The following is a 6,000-nucleotide window of genomic DNA, read 5'->3' as shown; positions in this document are numbered from 1 at the left end:
CGTAAACATCCCCTCCATGCTTCTTTGATAGGTACTTCGATAATTATTGCGTTTTCCTTCGAAAACTTCTGATTGCATATCAAATTGTGCAGCGAGTTGTAATGGTTCTCACTCAACTGTGGCACTGATAACTTTTGCTCAGGAAATCAACAAGCTATCAGATAGCAAATGCACATAAATAATTATTTGGCTCATATCATCAGCGACAGGAAAGCCTCTGAAGGCGTTATATAATTTGAAATGTACTTGAAGCATTTATGTGTGATTATCACCTGACTCTCTGTAACGTCAACGATATTCAGGGCTGCCATGCAGGACTGCATCATGTTCATGATGCCAGCTAGAGGATAGGAGTTCTGGTAATCCCAATGATTCACATATTTATTAATTAAACCTAGTTTATTTGTTTTTCATTGTCTACCTTAGCTTTATCTTTGACTTGTGCTAATCCCAGGATGCATCAGTGACGCAAAGCGTAAAAGGTTTATTAATTTATCTATTAAATGTTTCAGCATCAGCGCTACCCATTAGCTAATACTCGATGGGTGTAGATCTTTAGTGTTGTTTTTGAAAAAGCAAAATTAGTTTTTAAGTTGGAACACAAAAGTCATACATCTCGTTTTAGATACGCGGGAAGCGAACTATGAGCTTAACACTGCTTGCCAAATCGCTCTTTGAAATGGCCCAATGACAGTTGAGCATCAATTATATTGTTGTCTATGACAAAATTGGATGATTTTCAGTGAATTCTGAAGAAGTGATTTGTTGGCTGGTTCATGGGATGTCATAAGATCGAATCTTTTTTTAATCCAGTCTGTTACGTCTCATTCTGCGATGAGGAATATCCACGTCAATAACAACAATAGATGACTCAATTTTGCGTGTCTGCGAAACGCCCGTCACATTTATTGCTCTGTCACGTTGCGACTACTTTTTGTCACTATCTGGTTGATCTTTCAAGACTGACTTTTTTAGAGCAGTATTTTGCCGACAAAACGATCTTTCAAATTGTATCAATCTAATTGTGCGATATAATTTCTGTTCGTTCCACGATTTTTATCAATAAGCTTGCAATCTCATGCAGCGTGAGGGATCATGAGGTGTAATAACTAGGTACCGTATATGGATAATTATTCCAAGTTGCAGCAAAGTGATGGAGGAGCACAGTTGGTGGTGTGATTGGTGTAGTTAGTGAAAACTGAATACCTGGGTTTGATTCCCGTGTAGTGCAATCTTTTTTTCCTAACATTCTTAGCCGTGATGAAAGACGAACACAGCTCTTAGTATAGTAAATATTCTATGTTTATGTGTTTATGTGTGTCTATGCTTTATCAACTAGATTTGTGTGATTGTCAGGACCTTATTCACTATGTTTCCATGATGCGCAGTGCTTCGGAGTTGCGCTATCTCCGAATCATGGAAACGGCGTCTTCGCACTGAAATCACTGCGCACTGATCAGTGCGAAGCCAGTGCAAATTCGCAGCAAGGAAACAGCGACTGCGCAGTGGCTGCGCATAGCTCTCATGCCGTGGAGACAGATTTTACGATGGCCATAAACTAGTACAAAGGTTGTCCTGCTAATCTTGTTTTTTTCACTATTCTTCCGATCTTCTTTCACATAAATTTAATTATAGTCTGCATTCACGAGGATGATGAGGTGATTACTTTCCTGGACTTTGTTATCGATGCCAACACTTCGAAAAATAGGTGGCAAGTCCTAAATTAACGTTTAAATAATATATTACTTAAAAATACTTATTAAAAATATATTACTATGTAAAAAGTGTGTTAAGGTTTGTAAAACCTTGTGAATGTGTATTGTAAATAAAAGTATAATGACGACAGAATAATAAAAAAGACTGTTTATGACGTTCGGTATCCGTGATCGATTCTATTTCTCCATCAGGCGATTCGATTTATACAATTTCTCTTCTCTGGCTAATTTGCGGTATTTGCTGAAAACCACTGCGCAGCATGGAAACGTGCAATCCCTTCGACTTCGGAGGGGGCTGCTTCGCAGTACTGCGCACCATGGAAACATAGTGATTGAGTCTTGAGAGTCAAAGGTCAACACTCTGACTGACTCCACGCGTCATTGTTTAGATAATTGATGATAGCAGTTATGTAAAATGTCACCGTAGTTGTAGGCGTAGGTGGAATATCTCCATTCTATTCGCCCAGTTTAAACTAAATATTCAAGTTGGCTACAAGGCTGTCCCAGCTTATGGTTGGGTGGGCTACTAATTCTTTGGCAAGAATTCAAGTAGTTCACTGAAATAGGTTTTTTGTGTTCCAAGTTTAGTGAGTCACTCTGATCAATCAATCATTCTTTAGTATGTAGCTAACTAATTTGTTAGATTACCAAATATAGATTATTGTAACACATATTTGAAATATTCAAAGTTCGTGTCAACTATATCAATGATCAGTAGGTTAGTATACACAATATAGATAAAACTTGCTTCGCTTTAGTGACAGATCTACCTTTTCTTATCCATAAGTGAAGACAGGTCTATCAACACCTTTTCTCTTGAGGGTTTTACAAAGGTAGTAACATATGTATATAGATGTGTGTGACATGTTGGGGCAGTGCTTGCATTGGCTGACTGCAAGTTGTATCATTGTACAAACGACAGTATAAGGCTACCTATTGCTGCTACAATGTGTAACATTAATTGATGAATTAACTAATCTTCAAGCTAAGTTGTTTTGTGGTATGAAGTTGGATCTACACAGCCTGTCATATATATATATATATATATATATATATAACTAAAAGCAAGTGCAAAAGCATATAAAAAGAGAACTCTACACTAAAAACCCAAAAGTTTTAAAACCCAAAGGATTTTAGTTCAATTGCGTCTGAGGAGTGCTTCGCACGAAACAAATTTGTAACGCAAATACTAAAAGTTTACTTTTTTCGCAATAATTTTTCAAATATATATATATATATACATGTATATATATAAGTTGAGTTGTACAAAAGTGCGCTAATGGGAACAGCTAAGATCTTGAGGCAAGTGCTCAAACTCCCAGGTCTCTAGTAGGAGACCCGAGTTAGAGCAGAAATTATCACCCATATGGGTTAACCGGGGTGATAAAACAATTTATATACATATATAAATTGTTTTATCACCCGGTTATATATATATATTGTTTCATCACCCCGGTTAACCCATGTGGGTGATAATTTCTGCTCTAACTCGGGTATATATATAATATCATATATATGCATATATGCATATATACACAAACCATTATCAGTTGGACTCACAAGTTGTATCACTATACTTGAAGAATTGTACAGAATGTGATTGTTTTCAAGCTTATGGTCATCTTGTTGCTATAGCACCACACTTGGATTGCATTCAGGTCTTTATTACATTGCTGTTCAAGTTCTCTCAAGTCAACATGTGATCAAATAAAAATGAATAATAATAAATAATCAAAAAAAACTGTGTCATCAGCATAGCATATGCTGTAGAGGGCAATCTAATTGTTAAAAGATCATTGATATACATGTATATCAAAAATAAAGTTACAGGAAGTACAGACCATTGCGGAACTCTAATTACAATGGTAAGTTTACGGCACTGAAGATCGTTGAAGTTAACCATCTGATGACGATTTTTCAAGTAAGAAAGAATAATTTAACACCGTGATCCTACTATGTGGAAGCTCTCTAATTTCTATCTCGGAGTGATATGGTTCACACCCACCGTCAAAAGCTGTCATGTGATGCATCATTGGGTAAAAACAAAACGGATAGGCATATACTAGCGATCTTCAAATAATTCTGCACCTGTTAGCCACCTGCTGATATCCAGCCTTTAGCTCAGCAGCTAATAAAATATAAAAGAATTATGTTCTTAACCCTGGGATTCAACAGGCAACACAAACTCTTAAAGGTTGACTTGCAACAAAATTCACGTTACCGTTATTTGATATCAAAAGATTCACCATGTCTTACTCTGCTGTGTTGCAGGGGCAAAATATGTGGAAATGTGATTACAAGCTCTTGTCACGTGTCAAAACAATAACCAAATTGTTTGATTACGTCAGAGAAATAAATTGATTCCAATCAACAGCATTTTCAAGATGGCTGCGATTAACTGTTCTTTTTTGAGCTTTTAAGAGCTTGTAATCACATTTCTACATATTTTGCACCTACCACACAGCAGAGTAAGACATGGTGAATCTTTTGATACCAAATAACTGTAATGTGAATTTTGTTGCAAGTCAACCTTTAACATCGTTCATTTTAGTATTTCTATAAATAGGTCTATTTTCAAATGATGATACAAAAAAATGTTTTAGAATGCAAATTAAAATTGAAGTGTTTCTATATGAGCCTAATATTTACTATGAGCGCATTGTCCATTAATAAACAACTATAGTTGGGGAGGTCAAGGTCATGGCTAATATGATCAGGACTCTGCTCCACTTGCACTTCCATGACTTTCTCTTCCCAGAGCTTACTTTGATGTTACCTATATCTCTGTGGTTTAACGAGTTCTTGGTCATTCTAGCCAATATTTTTCCATTTCCTTGAATCTGTCTAGCTGTGTAAATGCTGTGTTACCATCTCTTTCCCAGTTTCCTTCCTTTTTTGTTCTTCAGTATCACTTTCCTTGCTTTTGTACCCTTCAACTGTTATTGACTGAGTGCCAGAATGTTGTATCTAATTTATCAGCTAAAATATTTTAGTCCAGTAGAATTCTGCTATGGCTGTAAGGCATTAGATAAAATGAATGAAATCTTTCTGGCAGATGCAAGGGGCTGGAATGGGCGATGTTAAATCTGCTATGACAAGGGCGTTATGCACAACATTGTTTAACCTACATCAATGCTGACAATTTCTGGCAGCTGGCTGGCCTTGTGACTAAATATACACGAATTCCAAAACTCATGAGAGCAATATGCACTTTTCCTTTTTGCAGTCATTTCAAGAAGTAAAATAGTGACAGCTTTGGCAAGGTTACAGATCTATTACATACATGTGCCCAGCTACACCTTTGCGCTTTATCTACTAATTCAGAATTCACAAAAAGGAACAAATTGGGCTCATGAAAAATATTCAACCAGTCAAGTTGAATTAAATTTATCATAAAACTAGAATCAAGTTTCGTTTAATTGAAGTTCAGGCAGCAATTAGAAAGGGGCGTTAACATTAACACTATATAAGGTACCGAATGTTACATTTGTTTCATCCAACAGCGCTGTCCAGGGAAGACAACAATCTGTTTCATTTTGCCTTATGAACATATCTAAGGTAGCTGACAAGTTGTTCATCTACCTTTATGAAGGCGTTTAAGGAACCTGACAAGTTGTTTCACTCACCTACGTGAAGGTAAATGTATTTAGAGTACCTGACCAACTCTTTAACCTGGGTACATATCAAATTGCGATACAAGGACATTTAATGGTTATGGTAATAGCTCCGTGTTTCTCTGAACAAACTATGATTATAAATCGTGTTTGCCTTTTGAATCCGGCCACATGTTTTATAACTATAGCTACTTGCAGTAGATGATTTAGTTAAAGAATTAATTGATTTCGTGAATATGTACATGTATAAGGGCATTACCAGGCTAGATTACGCTACAGTTGCGTTTAGTGGTTCGTGACAATAGATATACAACTCCTGTTGCAATTTCTACCATTATCCTGTTTTGTCATTAAATGATGTTATTCTCTTTAAAACTAACCGCACAGTCGTAGGTTGTTCTGGGAAAATCACCTCAAAGCTGTAGACGGTGCTAAATTGTTTTAGAGGGTAAATCCAGACAAGCGGCAAATGATCGTACAAAGTTGTTTGGCATCAAGTAAAACTTATCTAGTCTCATTATTATAAATAATTTCATGTTAGCATCATAGATTTAGATATATTATTAATTGCGTAATTGAGGTAGGAAGATGGGAGAGAAACGGTTAGGCAAAATTAACACATGACGCAGTCATGTTACTCGGCGTGTTGTTTCTTTTCAACAAATGGATGG

Source organism: Watersipora subatra, chromosome 1 (genome assembly GCF_963576615.1).
Source record: "Watersipora subatra chromosome 1, tzWatSuba1.1, whole genome shotgun sequence".
NCBI lineage: Eukaryota > Metazoa > Bryozoa > Gymnolaemata > Cheilostomatida > Watersiporidae > Watersipora > Watersipora subatra.
Note: the sequence above shows the minus strand (reverse complement) of the source record.